The sequence below is a fragment of the Bos grunniens genome, chromosome 10, assembly GCF_055505025.1.
Source record: "Bos grunniens cultivar Pamir isolate PY7600 chromosome 10, Bosgru_T2T1.0, whole genome shotgun sequence".
Classification (NCBI taxonomy): Eukaryota; Metazoa; Chordata; class Mammalia; order Artiodactyla; family Bovidae; genus Bos; species Bos grunniens.
In genome coordinates, this window is record NC_141174.1 from 32,255,396 (window position 1) to 32,277,652 (window position 22,257).

The following is a 22,257-nucleotide window of genomic DNA, read 5'->3' on the forward strand; positions in this document are numbered from 1 at the left end:
ATCTCATCCTCTGCCACCCCCTTCTCCTCCTGCCTTCAATCTTTCCCAGCATCAGGGTCTTTTCTAATGAGCCAGCACTTTGTATCAGGTGGCCAAGGTATTGGCGCTTCAGCTTCAGCATCATTCCTTCCAATGAATATTTAGGATTGATTTCCTTTAGGATTGACTAGTTTGATCTCCTTGCAGGTTGCTCAGAAGCAGGTCAAAGACCAGGATTTGAATACAAGGGCTTTATTTGGGAGGTGATTCCAGAAAGCAAGAGCCAGGTAAGGAAATATGAAAGAGAGACAGAAAAAAGAAGAGTGTAATACAGGATGGGTACTGAGCAGGTGATCTCTACAGGCAACTGGGGTGCCATCTTGCCACTTGGAGGATGCCAAGTAGTCCTGTCTAAGGTACAAGGAAGTTAGGGCATTGCCTCCAACTCTGAAAGCTCCTTCTGGGTCATTAACTCTCTACCATTCCAACCTTTCCTGCTGCTTAAGAGAAAACCTAGGTTAAGGGATCATATGTGCTTGTGGTAGTACTGACTCTACAGGCAGTGGTGAGAGGTGAGGGAAATTAATTCCACAAGAAGTGGAGAGGAGGAAATGAGCAAGAAACTGGTGATAAAGTGATGCAGAACTTTTCAAAACAGGAAAAATCTATAACTGACCTTGGAGATCTTGACATGAATGTGAGAGCAATAAACATACCATTACAGGGATAGTTTGAAGCCGTTAAAAGAAGCATCAGAAGTGATGAGAACCAAGCAATTTTATCAGATTAACTTTCTATCTCTTTTGAACAAGGTCACTAGACTGGGAAATGAGAGAAATATGAAAGACCAACATTATGCGTGTGTGCATGCATGCGCGCACACACACAAACATAGGTCTAGTTTACTTGGATAGCATGAAAATGACTCAGCTCAACTACAGCTGGCAGAAACAAATGACCTACTTAGTGCACAACTACAAAGAATGAAATTTATGCAGTATTGTGGGTACATGTTGCCCCAGAATAGAACATGGAATATAACGTAACTAGTGCTTTCTGCAGTGGTGTAATGTAACACTGACAGAGAACACAAAAGGATATTCTGCATCAAGAAAAGGCTTCCACCCCTCCCTCCGAGAGGTTGACAAGTCTAGGGCAGGAGAGCCAAACAAAACAACCAACATTTCTCAAGTTCATGCAGCTCCTCTTAAAAACCTTTAGGTGTACAAGGCAAGTAGGATGCTCTTCAACGTAACAAAGTGTACCTGAACAAATGCAACCTGTTTATGCCCATGGACACCCACGAATGTTAATTTACAGAAAAAGCTTTACAGAATGCCAAAAGGCTCCTACCAAGATTTTGTTAATGACTTAATCAGGTGTCTCTTTATTTATATTCTCTCTTTTGATCATACACACACATATACACAATCTACTCACTCACCTGAAGCTACATAATATCATATTTGTGGATCAATACATTTGGTCATTGTGATAGATATTGTGGGTTGAGCTTTCCAATCTCCATTTCACCTTTCTGGTGGTTGAAGATGACAGCTGAAACAAAACAAAACAAACACCTCTTATAACTAGGATTCTGGGTGCAAATTCCATTCCAATAATTAGAAGCTGTTGTGGAATTTATAAGGTAGAAATGATGCAGGTCCCTTTTTTTGCCCCCTTTTTGCTATTTCTATGCCTTGTGAGTCTGTGGAGATGCAAAGTTCTCTGAAGCAGTGTTACAGCATCTCTTTTAAGGCATCAGGAGTTGCAATGGCCTTAGAGATGACAGCATTTTTATTCCTAGTTCACAGCTAGGATTCTGTATTCTTCAACTCATCATTTCAGAAGTAGCCTTGGAGGAAGGAACAAGTCTGTTGGGTCAGTTGTATAACATTTGAGGAGTTATTTCTGAAGATTCAGCTTAGAATCTAATCTTTTACTTCTTCCAGTGATTTTTCAAGGACCTAATTGGTTGCATTAAATTCCTTCCTGCTGAAATACCTAGAGAACTTTTTGCCTCCTGCATTGGATACTGACTACTACAGAAGAGTTGATAAACGTGTAGGAATGATACAGTTAGGTGAAAGGCAAACATAATGTGATATAGTTGAATAAGGATAAAGGTAAAAGTTCAATACACACAGAAGTCGCTCAGTCGTGTCTGACTCTTTGCGATGCCATGGATTGTAACCCACCAGGCTCCTCGGTCCATGGGATTTTCCAGGCATGAATACTGGAGTGGGTTGCCATTTCCTTCTACAGGGGATCTTCCTGACCCAAAAGTTCAATACTTAGGTCCAAAAAGCAATCACACATTCATAGGCTAGAAGAAGTATAACTTAGCAGCTCCATGTAAGATAATGTTCAGAGAGAGGTCACCAAAGATGTTAATATGGTATGCAGAGAAAACCAAAGTTGCAGACATGTTCAATTACTCTATTCTGATTAAGACCACACTTAGAGAATAGTGATTCATCCTAGCATTGTGCATTAAGAGGGATATAGCCAAAATGAGGATCCTTCAAGGGAGAGCAAATAGAATCAAGAAAGACCTGAATCTATGTCACAGGAATAATGTTTGAAAAACATGGGAGATGTGCACCTTGAAGACTAGGAGAGATTCAAAGTGGACCATGATAATCATTTTTAAATATGTACATGATTTTCTTGTAGAAAATTCATTAGACTTGTTCTGTACATTTCAAAGGTTTGGAACCAAAACCAATAGAGAAAAGGGGAGGCAAAGATGGAAGCTCTTTAGTAAGAGATATCAGAACACAGGAGGACTACTTTGGGAGGCAATAAACTTTCCAACATTTGAAGTATTCAAAAAATAACTTGAAGAATCACTTGATGGAGTCACTGTAGGACATACCCAGGTATCACACAAGTTGCTGTCCAAGAAGGCAAACTTTGAAGCTTATTCCAAATTCAAGAAATTTTTAATAGCAAAATTTTTACAGAGCTAGTTGGATATTCTTAGAAAACTCATATAATACCCACTATTCTCAGAGATACAGATCATACACATAGATGCACACACACTGTGAGCAGAGGTTGTAGGAGGTGGATGAAAGAGCCCAGGATTTGGAATTAGATAGATGGGGCCTCAAATCTTGGTATCATAGCTTTCTAGTTGGATGACCTTGACTATCTTAAATAATCTCTGGTTCTCTGTTTCCTTATAGATAAAACATTTTCTTTGATAACAAAATTTATCATTTTGTTACAAGAATTAGAAAAAATATGCCCTAAATGAGATAGATTATCACCCAAAAAAGTCATCTTCCAATACTTTTAAAATCTTTTCCCTAATTTTTAACTTTCAAAATTCTAGGTAGGAATGGATGAACAAAAATTTTATATCTATTCTAAATTGAGTTTCCCCCCCTCAGATTTATAGCTTTTCTATAAAGTAGGCAGTAGAGCACAACAGTTCATAGTAAAGGTTCATGAACCCAACTGACGTGGGGTCAAATCCTAGCTCAGCTTCTTTTAACCATTTAACTAAAAGTATATGGCACCCCACTCCAGTACTCTTGCCTGGAAAATCCCATGGACAGAGGAGCCTGGTGGGGTGCAGTCCATGGGGTCACTAAGAGTCAGACATGACTGAGCGACTTCCCTTTCACTTTTCACTTTCATGCATTGGAGAAGGAAATGGCAACCCACTCCAGTGTTCTTGCCTGGAGAATCCCAAGGACAGGGGAGCCTGGTGGGCTGCTGTCTATGGGGTCACACAGAGTCGGACACGACCGAAGCGACTTAGCAGCAGCAGCAGCAGCAGCATAGTCTATAAACAACCAGGAACTTCAGTTCTCTTACCAGTAAAATGGGGCCAATAAAATTAGACTATAAGGTTTGGTAAGGATAAAATTAAATAATGCAAGTACAATAATTTGCTAGTGCCTAGCTCACAACGGATGCTCAGTGTGTAGTGCTTAGTCGCTCAGTCATGTCCAACTCTTTGTGATCCCATGGACTGTAGCCTGCCAGGCTCCTCTGTCCATAGGGATTCTCCAGGCAAAAATACTGGAGCAGGTTGCCATGCCCTCCTCCAGGAGATCTGCCCAACCCAGGGATTGAACCCAGGTTCCCTGCATTGCAGGCAGATTCTTTACTATCTGAGCCACCAGGGAAGCCCAAGAATATTGGAGTGGATAGCCTATCCCTTCTCCAGAGGATCTTCCCGACCCAGGAATTGAACCAGGGTCTCCTGCATTGCTGGATGGCATCACCGACTTCATGGATGTGAGTTTGAGTGAACTCCAGGAGTTGGTGATGGACAGTGAGGCCTGGCATGCTGCAATTCATGGGGTCGCAAAAAGTCAGACATGACTGAGCGACTGAATTGAACTGAGCAGATCAATAGTAAATGATAGTGATGGTAGTGATGAAGGCACAATGTACACAGAACATCAACCTAAAACATTAAGGCTACTGCCTTTTTTGTCTTGTAGTACTCTCATCCTGGATGTATGGTAGCATTCCTCATTACAATGAGGTTATTTAGATATTTACATTTTTTGCTCTTGTTGTTGTTTATTCACTAAGTCATGTCCGGCTCTTTTGTGACCCTATGGACCGTAGCCTGCTAGGCCCCGCTGTCCATGTGATTCCCCAGGCAAGAATACTGGAGTGGGTAGCCATTTCCTTCTCCAGGGGATCTTTAGGACACAGGGTTTGAACATTGCAGGTGGATTCTTTACCCCTGGGTCGCCTGGGAAGCCCACACTGACCCACACTGACTTGACACCTTTTTTTTTTTTATAGCTACACCATACTTTACACTGATTTCTAATAGCCTTCACTGTTCACAAAGGTGCCAAAGACACATAGTCATAACCTAATCTAGCATGCTCATTGGCTACAGACCTATCTGGGAGGCCAGTTATCAGGGAGGGTGGAAAAACACTATTTCTTACTAGCAGCATTAACTCAATAAGCCTCCCAGAGGAACAATAAAAATGCAATAGACAGCAGTCTTAATGAGGACATGCTCAGAGCACAGTGCAATCTGATGCTCAGTGCCCTGTGGAATCAAAGGAATTTGATTTAGCAACATTAGATTTCAGTTTCTTAAAATATTAATGATATGATTCACTATAAGTGTTTCCTATTTTAGCCAGTGACATTGTAAATTACAAGTGTTATTATGACATTGCTTATAACTCAGAGATATTACCACAAGAATCTGCCTTTCTGTTGCTGGCAGATGCAAGTGAAGTTTGCTTTTGTTAATACAGCACATGCCAAGTTTTTCCTTAAGGCTCTTAATCAAAGTGTTTCATATATTAGGACACATGGGCCTATTTTTGCAGAACAATTTAAATGGCATCCTCTATCATTATCACATTTCAAATGAACCTTCATCTCTTTCACTTAAAAAAAAAAAAAAAAAGAACTTTAATTATTTCCCCATAGTTCTCTCTTCACCAAACCCCAAAGCACCCAGTAACTGGGATGGCCTTACTGACTTGTAAATTAAGATCAGACAAGAAAAAGAAGTTATGAGAAATGTATTAGTCACTTCAAGAACTCCCAGATTCCACTTCTCAGGAACTACTATCCTTGGAGTTGGAGGTAATAATAGAAATGATCATCATACCCAAGAGATATTATCACAGGCAATGCCAAGGAATAGCTGGGAGGGGGTACATGGGAAAGGGAAAGCTTAGGATGACTATTAGTAACTGCCACCAGATGAAAGAACATTTATCAGCTGTTTCAAAAGCACGAAGATCAGTCTCAAAAGAGATCATCATCAACTTGAATATGTTCTAATTGGAGATTAACTTGGGGGAGATTTTCAAAGTGATTATCTGGCAAGTTAAAAAATGTCTCCTACAGAGTCTCTTGAACATAAAACTAATCACTCAGCATGTGGGTCTATCAGTTGAGCTAATAGGCAAGAAAAACACTGCATAGAAGTGGATCATCTAATTGAGAGTCACACCCAGTAATCTCACTTATACAGAATATAACTGAGGGACTCAGTTGCCTAAAAAGGCAACCCCTTTGATCAGCCAAATTGGATGTGTGCCTCAAAGCACCTGAACATTGGGTAAAGTCCACAACCACTCTATGCTTCAGTTTCCTCACCTGTAAATGAACATACAAAGCACATAATAAAGATACTAAAAAATGTTAACTTTATTGTCATTTTTATTATTACTGTTGTTTGTGTTGTAGTTATTGTTGTTTAGTCACTCGAAGACTCATGTCTGACTCTTTGAAACCTCATAGACTGTAGCCCATCAGGCTTCTCTGTCCATGGGATTTCTCAAGCAAGAATACTGGAGTGGGTTGCCATTTTCTTCTCCAGGGGATCTTCATGACCCAGGGATCGAAGCCACATCTCCCACGTCTCCTGCATTGGCAGGCAGATTCTTCACTGCTGAGCCACAGGCTCAATATGAGAGAAGATAATTGGTAATCATTTGTAAGCTGGAGGCAGTGGGTCAGGGTATTTTCTCTAAGCACTCAGTCTCATTAGCAGACTTCTGAGTTCACAACTTCAGGTTTGCTGACCTTCACAAAGGCAACATAGAAATTCCCTCTGCGCCACAGGCTGCAGTTTCATAGAGCTTCATGGTGAGTGAGATGTAGGTCATGAGTAGAAAGTAATTGGATTTCAGCACAGGGAGCCCAAGGTGCCACTTTGGACAGATAACCTCCTGTTATGTCCAAGTGTGCCTCTGAGTCTAATGCATTACTTCTTAAGGAAGCTCATCTAGTCTCCACTGAAAACCACACAGACCCAAAGGTGAGAGGAAAGGAGACCCTTTCCTGCTAACTTCACAGCTCCATCCTCACAGGCTGCAGATTCAGGGGGGAGAGACTTCCCTGGGCTCAGAGTTGGGCAATCACAATCATGTGAGCAGTCAGGAAGGGCCAAGACTCAACAGCTGTCGTATAGAGAAATCAGCACAAATAGATTAATTGGGGCTCTGTTCAAAGAGGAAATATTTGAGAAAGACCTCGGGATGACAAGGTGACACCTGTGTCTCAGTCTTCCTGGGCCCTAAGCCGAAGAGCAGAAGCAGTTGACTTCAGTGTTCCCAGAATATAAGGGGTAATTCTAACGAGGCACCAGCGAGTGTGCCAGCCCCACAGGGATTTCTGCTTCTGTTCTCCAGCCACAGGCATGGTATCATAATAGGAAAGACAAGGAAGTTCTGCTTAACTCACATTTTAGGGTCAGTTCCAGTTTCATTTCTAGAGTGACTATTTTTTAACTACAAAAGCAGTACATTTCATTGTAGGAAATACAATACATAAAAGATAAAAACTTTAAAAAATCACTCATGATTCTAAGACTCAGAAATATTCATTAAAATTTTTGAGAATATTCTTCCAGTGATTATGTTTGTATATGTGTGCATAAATATTTGCACATATAAGTATATATATTATATGTATAAATACTCTTTTCCTGTATTTTTCTCCATCCTCCTAAAATGGGACCATGCTATATATAGTCTTGTAACCTTCTTTTTTAACTTAACAGTGTGTCATAGACATTCTTTGATGTCTTTAAAAATGCTCCAACATTGTTTTTAGTGAATGCTAAGTATTCAAAGTCAAATTTTACTTAAAGCATACTTGTATCAATCTAATCTTGTTTGCAAGCCATTCACAGGACAGAATATAGGGGTTGGTCAGGTATTCCTGCAGTCTGATGGATCCTAATATTTGGGGTAGAAACTATTAAGCACCTCTTCATAATTCTGTGCTTTAGACAGTGCTGCTGCTGCTGCTAAGTCGCTTCAGTTGTGTCCGACTCTGTGCGACCCAATGGACGGCAGACCACCAGGCTCCCCCATCCCTGGGATTCTCCAGGCAAGAACACTGGAGTGGGTTGCCATTTCCTTCTCCAATGCATGAAAGTGAAAAGTGAAAGTGAAGTCTCTCAGTCATATCCGACTCTTAGCGACCCCATGGACTGCAGCCCACCAGGCTCCTCTGTCCATGGGATTTTCCAGGCAAGAGTACTGGAGTTGGGTGCCATTGCCTTCTCTGGCTTTAGACAGTATATTTACCTAACGTACAAGGGCATCAGAGATCTTTCATGTCCAGCAAATAGTAATAATAATGTATAATTCTTTTGTAGCCACCATATGCCAAGCACCATGCTAAGCAATTCCCATGTATTGTTTCATGTGATTTAATCAGCACCCTTTAACACTGAACTGTTCTTTTCCTGATTTTTCCAATGTGGAAATTGAGACTCAGAGAGTATACAATAGACCTAGGGCTCAACCCTAGCTAATCCAGAGAACTGGACACTGCATGTAATTCATCTCATGCTTTCCCAATAATAATGTCTATGCTCTAAGAAATGAGTGATCCACGCTGCCATTAACTCCTTATTGCATTACACTATCAGTTTACTCAACAATAGTCAAAGTGGGAGAAACTTGCATAATTCCTTAGTTCTGTTAGTGAATATGTCTTCAACTTTGTGTTTTCAAGCAAATGATGAAAAAAATAAAATTCTTTTGCTCCAAGTGACTTCCAGGATTTAAAAAGTAGTCTCGTGTGTACATTTTGTCATAGGATGAGCTCCTTCGCAACCTCACTCTGCCTTTAGTGAGAGGGCTACCTCTGGTTTCTGGCTCCAAGCTCAGAGCAGGCAAGCAGGGCCAGCCTCTGCAGGGTTGGTAACTTTCACACAATGACTGTATCCCATTCAACACTAGATGATTTTTGCTTAAAGAATGATTTCTAGGCACTATAGAAAAATCTCACTTCTCTGGAATAAAAGTCATAAGCCTTAAATTTCTGAAAACATAACCCTTATCATTTGCTTCTATTATTTTTTTTCTTCTCCTGAAAGATACAGCATAAATTAGGACATAGATGATCAGATCAAGTAGCAGTCTTAATCTGTAAATAATCTCCCTGGCTTCACGGCAATCAGGAAAACAGTGGGAAACAGCCGGTTTAAGATGAAAGTGACAACCTATTAGCATTCAGAGAGAAATGATTTCTCTCATCACCTTTCCTGGAAGATGCTGTTGCTGTGGCAACTAGTCCCTGCATTCATCCCATATCCAATTGCTGAGATGACAAGGAAGTTGGTCAGGCTGAGAGAAGATTATTCACACTATCCCTTTTAAGTGACAACCAATGAGATCTGTAAGGGAATTTCTTACACAAACCCAGCACTTTTCACTGTGGTGAAATACTGCTTGACTAAGCTTCCATAACTTGGGTCTCTGGCTAAAACTTAAGAGTTCTTCAATTTAACTGAACTAGTAAATACTTAACTTCACAAACTGTGATCTGACTTTGGGACATTTTAAATGTTCTTTATTCCGGGCATTGCTATGTAAAGGATGTAGGTGGAGGACATGACATTTTCCTATGAGGTACAAAATGCTCTAGGCAGAGATATTCTGCAGTTGGGCTTATGACAGGTATAGGACCACAACTGTCCTCTTGCACCAGGGCAGTCTTTAAGCGGAGGCTAAAATGCAGACCGTGAGACTGTGTCTGACATTTTACCTCACTGTCAGAAACTTGCTTGTACTCTAAACAAGCCCTGGATTATTCACTTAAGTGACAAATGAGGTGTGCTGGCTGGACTTACTAAAAGGTCACCCACAGACTGCATTTCTCTCTTCATCTGAAACACAAGTGCTTCTGAGAGAGAAACAAAATGGTGCAGCTGAAGTCATTCAGTTTTATTTCCTGAAGGAATGAGCTCCTTTTGGGTGACCCCCTCAGCCGGTTTTGGAGCACTTCAATGTCATAATGTCCTTCATTACACCTGCTGTAAAAACAGAAGACCTATATTTGCCATCCTGTTTAAATAATAAATGCATAGCTTTTAAAAGTTTCATGTGAGCTGGAAACCAAATGTTCTTCAGGGAACACTCTTATTCATAAACAAGCAGTTTCCATTTGTGACTCTTGCTTTGGTAGGCTTACACAGAAGAATGAAAAGGCAGTACATTTTCAAAATTATACGGTCCTCAAGGGTCCACTGACACGTCTTCCATTCTCAGGTAGTCATTTCCTGTTCCTCTCTACTAGAACATGACTTTTCTGGGACCTCACAACAGTTATCTCTCATCAGTTTTGTGCCCCAAACAAAAACATGCCCTTGTCTTTGCCCATTTGTGAGGGAAGCACTCACTGGCTTCTTTGGAAACCTGTTAAGCGGAAGAAAGAGCAAGCAGCAGCAGAAATAGGTCCCTTTGGGCTAGTAGCTATCAGCTAGGGAGGCTCTTACCTGAAATTTGTCACTTTATTGATGCAGAGCTCTCATGGGGAAAAGGGTGGACCATACATACAAAAAATATAATAAAATAATTTTAGTAAAGCTAATATTTGTTGAGCACATACCAAAATACAGTTTCACGCATAGTCTCTTCTGGTCTTCCCCAACACTATACCAGTTAAGTAAATGTCATTATTGTCATCACTCTGAAGTTTAGAAACTTTTTCAAAATCATATGACACAGAGGCAGAAAAACCCTGGTCTTATTAAAGCCAAAGCCTAACATCACCTTTATCTAATCCCAACGTATCTGTTATTTTTCAGATGCCCTCAAGCACTCTAATAAATTCATTCATCCCTCTCCCTGGGTTAAGGTAACAGTCATCATCTATTTCCTCTGTTACTTGTCACAGTGTTTGGCGCAAGGCTGGTGCTTGAAAAGTTTTTGCTGATTGGAAAAAAAAGCTTTTGATTCCAGATTGAGAAAGGTTTCACTTTTTAAAGATGATTGTACCACTGACACAGGCTATTTCAGGGGTCTTTGGAACATGCCATCCTACACAGTTCTTTTGTTTGAGCTTTTGTCTCTTTTTCTGACGCCACACATTAGTGCTTATTTTCCTTTACTGGACTGACAATTCTGAGAATTTCTTTTATAAATGATGACATTGAAGAACCAACATGCATGTTGTCCAACTCTTTAAACCAATATGGACCAGCCCTGGACAGTTTTAGAAGAAGAAGAATTTGTTTTTTAAGATTAAATAAAATTATAGTATTCAAAAAGGAAAACTGTATGATGCAGATACATGTGGCAAGGTTCCAACCCTTTGTTAGCAAGGCTTTGAGTAATTACTACAGATTTACCCCACATCATTTCATACCCTAGAGAGCAGAGTAAGTGCCTGTTCACCATCTCATGAAAGCCTTCCTGCCCAGGGCTGCCGAGTTCATCTCTCTGCTAATTGCAGACACTCCAATGTACCAAACAATGGCAGAGCAAGCAGTACCAAGGCAAGTGATCACTGAGTACACAGGACAGAGCCAACTGCTGTCAATTTGGGGGATTTTTTTAGTCTTGAAATTTAAGATGTCATAAACAAAAATTATACTTGGCTTATGTAAAAATTTGAAAATACAGATAAACTGAAAGAAAATTTAAAACCTTAGTAATTCTACTCCACAAAGATAGCATTTAGTATATGATTTTCCAGATTTTTTCTATTTTTTAAGAAAAATGAATTATACTAAATCTACCATTTTTATAAATCTAATATATTGCCCATAATATCCAACTTTGCTGTTATTTAGTAGTTGATGGCCCATCTTATATGATTAAATCATAATGTATTTTTAAAAATTCTCTGTTGTTAGACTCTGAGTTGCTCATATAAATACTTTATTGAAGATTCTTGAATCTAAATCCCCACATGCTTATTATTTACTTGAGATAAATTCCTACAAGTAGAATTGCCAGATCCAAGGGTATATACATTTGTAGGCTTCAGATACATATTTTCAAAATCCTTTCCAGAAAATTTAAACAAATTTACCCTTTTACTGACAGTGATTCAAAGTATCTTTCCTTTTTAAAATCAATATCCCAGAGTCAAATATAAATTTTTGCTTGCAGTTTACATCATTGCTTTGCTCTATTAACATCAGTAACCACAATGAGGGGCTTCCGTGGTGGCTCATTGGTAAAGAAGCCGCCTGCCAATGCAGGACTGTGCGATCTTTTTTTTTTTTTTTTACAGTCATGAAAAGTTACAGGACAGGACGATGGACAAGATCAGGGCACTGCCAGGGAGGTTGGCCATGAGCTGGACACCTATGGTCTTGGATGGGTCAGTTAATATCTGCAGGAGTCCACGTGAAAAGCCAGAGTGAGAGGCAGGGGCCGGGTCTTCAGTGATGGTTGGAAGCATGCTGTGGCAACAGGGAGTAGGAAACTGGTCCATTCATCTGGCTGGAACTTGAAAGAACAGGAGCTTCTGTAAGAAGACTGAAGAGAGGCAATAGGGAATAGAAACATTCCAAAATCAAATAAAAACTTTTTTTTTTTTAAAGGCCAGAGTTTATTTCTATTTAAATCATTAAAATACCCAAGTCCCAAGGATTTCCAGGTTTAAGATGATATTAAAGTCAGGTGGCAACTGTTGGTTGTTTTTCTTTCTAAAGCCTTACAAGGATCCTGAGCAATTCTCCTCCTTGAAAATTTTTCTTGTATGGAAGCTGATACCTTATTTGCTTCACACAAGTACATCAGTCCATCAGTGAGGATGAAAAACACAATGCCGGTAGCAATCGTTGTTACCAGGGCGAAGGGTAGATGATCAGAGGACAAAGTGATGAAAACACCGCCGAGTAGCAGTGCTAACATCACAGCGTAGAACAAATAGAAGCACAACCAGCATCTACGTGAAACCTCTTCTTGCGAGATTCTTTGAAACCAGGTCCACTGACTGCTAGCTGGAAAAGCTGGGATCATGATGTAAGGACTGTGCGATCTTACACAAGTTATTTTTCCTTTAGTACCTCAGTTTTCTCATGTATAAAATGGAGATAATACACTACAGGAGTTCCATGTCAATTAAGTGATATATTTTTTTAATTTACTTGTGTGAAACAATATCTGGGACCTAAAAGCTCAATGATGCCAGCTATTATCATTACTTCTATGTATTCAAGCATGGGTTAGAAACTGGAGACACAAAGATGCACATCCCTTGGTTTCCAAAGGCTCCTCATCAATGGAGAAGGAGAATGTGTAACCAAATCACTAAGGCAGCAAGCTGAGTGTGATACTGTAGATGTGAAGAAGGTACAATAGCATCATGAAGACCGAAGCATTTAACTTGGCCTGAGAATGCTAGAGAAAGCTTAGATGTTCAGTTTTCTGGGAGTCTGAGTCTCCAGGGTAAGTTGGAATTTGTCAAGTAGAAAAGGAGAGGAGGGGCATTGGAGGCATCAGACTGTACAGGCGAACTCACAGAGAGGAGCACTGCAGGGAAGAACATCATGAAGTCAGGCAGGCTGGTTCATAATGGGAGTCAGGGGAGCAGAGGCAGGGAAACAACAGTAGAGATCAACCCATGAAGTCCACCATCTTTCATGCTACGAGTTCCAACTTTATCCCTTTCTCTCAATCTCAAGCCCTAGGAGGATATGCTGAGGAGTACTTCCAGCTTGATGCGAAGAGCTAACTCATTGGAAAAGATCCTGATGCTTGGCAAGATGGAAGCCATGAAATGAGAATGGGATGACAGAGGATGAGGTGGTTAGGTAGCATCTCCAACTCAATGGACATGAATTTGAGCAAACTCTGGAAGACAGAGGAGCCTGGCATGTTACAGTCCACGCGATCACAAAGAGTTGGACACGACTTAGTGAGTGAACAACAACACTTCCAGCCTTAGAAGCACAGTTTACTGAACAGCAGGTATGAAAACCCATGACACTATTTTCCTATTAAAAAAAAAAAAACTCAGATATTGTGGAGTGGACTGTAAAATCTGCCTAACTCTTCAGGGGTTTTCAATGCAATTTAGAACTTATCGTGGAAAGCTTTGGATGGTACCCTTAAGCCCCCAAGGACAGGCAATTATTCTCTTGTGCCAGTCAGGTCCACCAGATGAAAAATGGGAAAAGACAACTTGTCTGAGAAAAGCAGATGAAACTTGTGCCATGTCCCATTTAAATACAGCTTTGCACAAGTACTAGGAAACTATGGAGGGATTTGAATAAGGGAAGAGGTATAAGTGTTATAGATTTATCTTGAGAAGGATCACTCTGGCTCCAGTGTATCTCTAAAGGAGTAGTAGTAACAACAGAGACAGAAAGGCCAGTAAGGAGGCTGTTTTCATAACTTCAATCCAAGATATTCAGCTCCTCTTTTTGTTATTTTCCAATATTCTACATTTCTCTTGCATAATATTTGATACTTTATTCACTGTCTGGCCTCCTAACTAAACTATGCTGCTGTTGCTGCTGCTGCTAAGTTGCTTCAGTCGTGTCCAACTCTGTGCTACCCCATAGATGGCAGCCCACTAGGCTCCTCCGTCCCTGGAAGTCTCCAGGCAAGAACACTGGAGTGGGTTCCATTTCCTTCTCCAGTGCATGAAAGTGAAAAGTGAAAGTGAAGTCGCTCAGTCGTGTCCTACCCTTAGCGACCCCGTGGACTGTACACTGTAGCCTACCAGGCTCCTCTGCTCATGAGATTTCCCAGGCAAGAGTACTAAACTATAAATCCCATGAAAGAATCAGTTATGTATGTTATTCACTGCTACATACAGATTCCTAGTACTATACATGGCATACACCAGCTAGTCAATAAATGGTTAGTAAGTCAATGAACAAATGAAATTAAATGAAATTGCTACAAATTATTTTAATAGGCCTAATTTCTTTTTTTCTCCGGAATAGGCTGAAAAGAAATATATCTAGCTACTTTGATGATTTAAAGTTCCTTTCTATTCCTAGAATTTAAATTCATAAAACTGATACTTGTTGAGTTCATCCCAAGATTATTAATATTATTTGTTGGTTCTAAATATATTATCCTTTTTACAGATGAGGGACAGAGAAACTCGGGTCATATAGGTTGTTGGTAAGGGAGAAAGAACTTGAATCTGGGCTTGTCTAGCCCAAGCCCATGCTCTAACCCACTGTGCTAGAAATTTAGACTGGATGGGCCAATGAGGGAAAGCTCTGTGGAAGTCAGAACATTTGATCTGGTTCCTAACAGGAAGCTTGTTGTTGTTCATTCACCAAGTCATGTCTGACTATTTGTGCAGGCTTCCCTGTCTTTCACTATCCTCTGGAATTTGCTTAGACTCATGTCCATTGAGCTGGTGATGCCATCTAACCATCTTATTCTCTGTAGAACATTTCAATTCCAGAAGGAAAACATGAGCAGAATCCATGGTCCAAAGAATTCTTAGTACCTGGGAGAAGAGTGAATAAACCAACATGACTTAGATACACAGAACTTGGACAGAAAAGGAAGAGTTAAAAGTGGAAAATCCAATTAGAAAAGTGGCTTAGAGCCAGATGTTGTCAGGCTAGTGCAGTCCAGGAGAGAAGTGAGCCCCTGCAGGTTTCTAAGCAGAGAATAGCCTGAGCTGAATGACTTGCTTGAGGCTTGACCTTTAAAGGTAACCTTGGGAAAGCCAACCCCTTTATTCATCAGTTTCCATACCTTTAAAAGAAGAGCATACATAATTGAGGTTCACTCATCAACTTGTTAGGAAGGTAGTCTGGTTAATTATCATAACTTTACTGAAAACTAACAGTGACTCAAAACAATAGCACTTATAGCAGATTTTCCTTTCTCAACTCCAAATTCATCAGTGGATTTAAAAAACAAAATTGCTTTTATTTGCTGGCTTTGTCTGCTTCTGGCTTTTATGAATCTCATATTGATATAAACTTAAGGCCACATCTTCTGCTAGGGCATGAAATAATGCCCTGGATGGATATATCATTGGTCTCTTCAACAAGAAGACCAGAAAAAGATGCATCTGGCCTTTTTGGTTTCCATCCGACATTAGATTCATCTTGGCTCAGGATTCACAATTTGTTGTGGATCTTGGTAGGAAAGTTGGCAGCCTGCTCTGGTTCTCTAGGTCTTATGGAGTCAAGTGACATTTGGTGTGCGGGACAGGAAGATATTTGGCTCCTTCCACTTTACTCCTCTCCCTGCTTCTCCTTATGTTAGACATTCCTAAATCTTGCCTGGAAGGAAATTGCAAGCCCCAAATAGTGCATATTTGGCCAAAGTCTGGAACACAGAACCCCAGTGCAGGCAAACAGCAACCACCTCCAGCCCACCCTGAGGATTTCGACATTCACATTCCCATGTCCGCACATATATGATACAGTGATGTCCTGAACATCAAATGTTAGCTATGGAAACAGTATGGAAAACACTCCCTATGTATTCTAAAACATGCTAATTGAAACCAGACTCTGAATCCCCATTTCTTCTAAATCCAGGTGAAAGTTCCTTATTCTTAGAAAGAAATGAATGTGAGCAAAGTATTTTTCATAGACTTGGAAAATATTGCTCAGAATCAGATACATCTTGTCTTTGAATCCCCCCTCAGCCCCCACATCCACAAATATTCCTTCCCACTTTCACAGGGCCCGCATCCCGCCCTGTACTGCCTGCCGTGCCCTATTTCCACTCCCAGCTGCCAGACCTGCAGGGACACACTAGGGTTATTTCCTCAGTGACCTGGGCTTTTGATAATCCTAAACTGTTTAGGTTGGACCTGTGACCTGACTTTGTCAAAAGCCATATGGTGCTGAGACAAAACTGGGGAGAAGAGACACAGCCAAAATCTGCAAGATCTGTGACTAACCAAAGCTGTGAATTTAATGAGGAAAGAAGAGATTAAGGGAGACCTGGCTTTTTTGGCAAAAACTCCAGTTGAACACAGGAATGCCCGGAGGCAAAAGCAACTCAACCTACAATAAATTAATAAAACAGCCTATTGATTCTGGCTTTGTTGTCAACACAGAAGACTGAAGCCACTTCTCAGCTTCCAGGAAATGAGTGCTCTCAGGCCTCCCAATTTTACACTTAAGCATATGCCCAGGCTCCAGGGATCACAAAGGATGAACTGCTCTCCAGGTGTCTCTTTCTCAGTGACGTCATTTATGGCAATATTCCCTTTCTTCTGTGAAAGAATTTTATACATTCTTTCTAAGAGAAGGCCCACTGTTTCAGTGGGTTAGTCAATATAAAATTATATTATGAATAAAAAAGCTATATAGCTTTCACTGGAAAGAAAAATATTCTCCTTTTTCCCTTAAAAATTTACCATGAATGAAAAAATAAAATATTATCTTCTACAAGTCAAAATTCACAAAAGTTATTCATCCTCTTTTATCCAACCATCACACAGAATCAAAATATGGTTATTCAAATGGAAATGCTATTCAAAGATTTTTGACATGGAGTCACTCATACCTTCAAAATATTCTACTTTTATCTTTTAAAAAATATTTTAATGGCTCTGAAAGAGAGAGAAAAACTAGTTGTACTTAATAATATAATAAGTTGATTGCATTTATCTCAAGGCAATGCTGCTGCTGCTGCTGCTGCTGCTGCTAAGTTGATTCAGTCGTGTCCGACTCTGTGAGACCCCATAGACGGAAGCCCACCAGGCTTCCTGTCCCTGGGATTCTCCAGGCAAGAACACTGGAGTGGGTTGCCATTTCCTTCTCCAATGCATGAAAGTGAAAAGTGAAAGGGAAGTCACTCAGTCATGTCTGACTCTTAGCGACCCCATGGACTGCAGCCCACCAGGCTCCTCCGCCCATGGGATTTTCCAGGCAAGAGTACTGGACTGGGGTGCCATTGCCTTCTCTTTATATATATATAAAGAGATATATATATATATATCTTTAAAAAAAAATAAAAAGAAGAAGAAGGGCAGAGTAGCCCAGGAAGAAGCCAAGCAGAATAGGCTGTTGGTCAATTTTGTCTCCTAGTAGAAGATAAGAAAAGGCAAGCCAGATCAGTAAAGGGAGGACAGCAGGAAGGCTTCTGAGAGGAGATTTGTGGTGTAAATTCACTCAACATTGATGAGAGCAGTTCCCCAGAAAGAGAGAGTGAGGTAGGAACTCTGGTTATTAATGGAATCAGGATGGACTCAAGGGGTGTCATCTGTAATTATGTAAATTCCAGGAAGTAGAAGAGCTCCAAATCATCAACATAACTAGATTACTTTAAGCCTATTTCAGAGAAAAAGACTGAGTTTACAAAAATAATTTTTGTGGCAATTCTGTTTAGCAGGCCAAGGCTGAAGATCTAGTTCTTCAAAGATGATTATGAAAACAAGCAATTTGTGCTCAGGTAAAAGGACATTGTGAAGTTTTAACAGTTGCAGGGAAAGTAACAACACATTTGAAATGTGTATGTGGCGAACACACACGAGAAAAAAGTATTGCAAGAGGGGTGGGATTAAATCCCCATGATGAACTTTTCAATCACAAATAGGAAGGGTATGATGAAACAGTTAAAGAAATGGTAGAAGAAAGAATGGAAAATGGATGGATGGATGGATGGATGGGTAAGTAGGTCAACTGATTAATGGATAAAACCAAAAGATAGGGCAACGTACAGAAAAATCTAGTTAGGTATTTTAAGAGAATAAGTCCTACGTTTGCATCTTTTTAAAAATAGAATGTTATACAATCTTTGCAAGAACAAAACTAAAACATATTTATGCAAACGGTCCAATTCACAACAAAATGAGATGAGGCCTAGACAGCTGGGCCACTTAACATAAATGAACAACTGAGCCAGCAACATCTGCCAAGATGAATTTAGAGAAGGCTTCAGAGGCTGTAAAATAAGGCAGAGAAGAGGCTTCTGGAAAAAATGAGAAAAGTAGAGAACATGAATTTAGCATTTGGAAGTGAAGAGAAGAGGGATCAGAGAGTGAAACAGGTGGAATAACAAGAAACTAATAAAAGCAAGGGGGAAAAAATTGCAAGAACTACAGAGTTCAGGAAACAAAAAGGAGATGCATGAATATGAATTGTAGAAGTGAGGATTTTTTTTTAATTGTTATTTTATAATGGAGTACAGTTGACTAAATCAAATCCCTTACAATTATACAGTGGAAGTGACCGATTGAATCAAGGGATTAGATCTGATAGACAGAGTGCGTGAAGAACTATGGACAGAGGTTCATGACATTGTACAGGAGGCAGTGATCAAGACCACCCCCCAAGAAAAAGAAATGAAAAAAGGCAAAATGGTTGTCTGAGGTGGCCTTACAAATAGCTGTGAAAAGAAAATAAATGAAAGGCAAAGGAGAAACGGAAAGATATACCCATTTGAAAGCAGAGTTCCAAAGAATAGCAAGGAGAGGTGAGAAAGCCTTCCTCAGTGATCAATGCAAAGAAATAGAGGAAAACAACAAAATGGAAAAGACTAGAGATCTCTTCAAGAAAATTAGAGATACCAAGGAAATATTTCACACAAAGATGGGCTTGATAAAGGACAGAAATGGTATGGACCTAACAGAAGCAGAAGAGACTAAGAAGAGATGTCAAGAATACACAGAAGAACTATACAAAAGAGATCTTCATGACCCAGATAACCATAATGGTGTAATCACTCACCTAGAACTAGACATCCCGGAATGCAAAGTGAAGTGGGCCTTAGGAAGCATCGCTATGAACAAAGCTAGTGGAGGTGATGGAATTCCAGTTGAGCTATTTCAAATCCTCAAAGATGATGCTGTGAAAGTGCTGCACTCAATATGCCAGCACATTTGAAAACTCAGCAGTAGTCACTGGACTGGAAAAGGTCAGTTTTCACCCAATCCCAAAGAAAGGCAATGCCAAAGAATGTTCAAACTACTGCACAATTGTACTCACCTCACACACTAGCAAAGTAATGCTCAAAATTCTCCAAGCCAGGCTTCAACAGTACGTGAACCGTGAACTTCCAGATGTTCAAGCTGGATTTAGAAAAGGCAGAGGAACCAGAGATCAAATTGCCAACATCCATTGGATCATTGAAAAAGCAAGAGAGTTCTGGATAAATATCTATGTCTGTTTTATTGACTACACCAAAGCCTTTGACTGTATGGATCACAACAAACTGTGGTAAATTCTGAAAGAGATGGGAATACCAGACCACCTAATCTGCCTCCTGAGAAATCTGTATGCAGGTCAGGAAGCAATAGAACCAAACATGGAACAAGAGACTGGTTCCAAATCAGGAAAGAAGTACATCAAGGCTGTACATTGTCACCCTGCTTATTTAACTTATATGCAGAGTATATCATGTGAAATGCTGGGTTGGATGAAGCACAAATTGGAATCAAGATTTGCAGGGGAAATATCAGTAACCTCAGATATGCAGATGACACCACCCTTATGACAGAAATGGAAGAAGTAAAGAGTCTCTTGATGAAAGTGAAAGAAGAGAGTGAAAAAGTTGGCTTAAAACTCAACATTCAGAAAACTAAGGTCATGGCATCCGGTCCCATCACTTTATGGCAAATAGATGGGGAAACAGTGGAAACAGTGACAGACTTTATTTTTCTGGGCTCCAAAATCACTGCAGATGATGACTGCAGCCATGAAATTAAAAGACGCTTACTCCTTGTAAGGAAAGTTATGACCAACCTAGATAGCATATTCAAGAGCAGAGACATTACTTTGCCAACAAAGGTTCGTCTAGTCAAGGCTATGATTTTTCCTGTGGTCATGTATGGATGTGAGAGTTGGACTGTGAAGAAGGCTGAGCGCCGAAGAATTGATGCTTTTGAACTGTGGTGTTGGAGAAGACTCTTGAGAGTCCCTTGGATTGCAAGTAGGTCCAACCAGTCCATTCTAAAGGAGATCAGTCCTGGGTGTTCTTTGGAAGGAATGATGCTAAAGCTGAAACTCCAGTACTATGGCTACCTCATGCGAAGAACTGACTCATTTGAAAAGACCCTGATGCTGGGAAAAATTGAAGGTGAGAGGAGAAGAGAACAACAGAGGATGAGATGGTTGGATGGCTTCACCGATGCAATGGACATGAGTCTGAGTAAGTTCTGGGAGTTGGTGATGGACAGTGAAGCCTTATCATTCTGCAGTTCATGGAGTTGCAAAGAGTCGGACATGACTGAGCAACTGAACTGAACTGAACAGTTGACTGAAGACCTGCCATCCTGTGTACCAGAGAAGGCACTGACCACCAGCCTCAGTGTGCAACCTTTGCATGTGCTGATGTGCTGATCCAGCCAGCTGTAGGGTCTGGTCTTCAGCCTTGCAGGTTCAAAAGCCCTAGGACTGGGTCCAGTGTCCCAGAGATCTATAAACCAGAATGTTGGTGTACACATACATACAAGTACATTCTTCTCCACAGGCTGACTCCAGAAAGAGGAAAAAATAACAACTGGAGACCACTTGGTGAAGAGGGCATTGACACAAGAGAAGCTCTGGAACATATGGAATAAAAGCCTAGACAACAGCATAAGGGTTTGTTACTTGCTGGCTATGTGGCCTCGGGCATGTGATTTAATCTCTCAGTATCTCAATTTTCTCATCTACAAAATGGGACATTCCAGTTATCTACTCCTATGTAACAAATCACTCCAAAATTTAATAACTTAACACATGTCTTTTTTTATCTTTAATTTTGAATCTGGCATTTGGCAGGACTTGGAAGGGACAGCTCAGAGATGTTCCTCATGACATTAGCTGGGGTGGCTCAACATGGGGCTGGTGGATCCATTTACAAGATGACAAATTAATACTGACTACTATCTGGGGGCTCAGCCAGCATCACAAATCCTGGGGCTGAGGTCTTCAGTGGGTAGGCCTTTCCATAGGCTTTGGAGGCTTCTTCAAACTGATGTGGCTGGATTCCAAGCGCAAGAACCTCTACGGACAGCAAGTAAGAGCTGTCCATTTCTTAAGGCTTGTGCCCAAAGACTGGCACATGTCATATGTTACTGTTCCAATAGCCGGAGTCCACAGATTCAAAAGGAGGGGGCAAAGGGCTGCGCACATCTCTCAGTGGAGAATATATCAAATAACCGCTGGGTCATTTTTTAAACCTTCAGGATGTCTGCTCTCTGGCCACAAATTATTTACTACATTCCTCTCATATGCAAAATACATTCACCCTGGCAAGATCTCCATTAACATCAAGCCTCTTTTTTTTGAACTGTTTCTATCTCTTTTTATATAAACATTTGTTTATTTGGCTACAATGGGTCTTAGCTTCAGCACGGGGGATCTTCAATCCTTGTTGCAGCACATAGGATCTTTTAGTTGTGCCATGCTGGAACTTCTCAGGCATCCTGCATTTGGAACATGGTGTCTTAGCCACTGGGCAACCAGGGAAGTCTCTGTTTCTGACTCTTTAAGCCAAGCTAGTGATGATTTCACTAGAACAATTCTCTTGAAAACTTGGTGGGTTTTGAATAAATCACACTGGGGTCATTCCAATGCTGCTGCTGCTGTTCAGTTGCCCAGTCATGCCCAACTCTTTGTGACCCCATGGACTGCAGCACACCAGGCCTCCC

General features: G+C 40.5%; 1 protein-coding gene across 24 annotated transcripts in view; it reads right to left on the reverse strand.

Moving 5' to 3' along the window:
• LOC147364263 (potassium channel, subfamily K, member 16-like) overlaps window positions 1-22,257 on the reverse strand; it is a 292,159-nt gene that overhangs the window by 143,526 nt on the left and 126,376 nt on the right. For 11 of the 24 annotated variants that reach the window (XR_015134282.1, XR_015134281.1, XR_015134279.1 and 8 more), the window contains one exon: window positions 10,224-12,215. The exons of 1 other annotated variant lie outside the window; for it this stretch is intronic. The gene's annotated coding sequence lies outside the window, so the exon portion shown is untranslated. Of the gene's footprint in view, window positions 1-1,423; window positions 1,537-10,223; window positions 12,216-22,257 lie in introns of those variants that run through there. 12 more of the 24 variants (XR_015134291.1, XR_015134290.1, XR_015134286.1 and 9 more) reach the window with 2 other exon arrangements.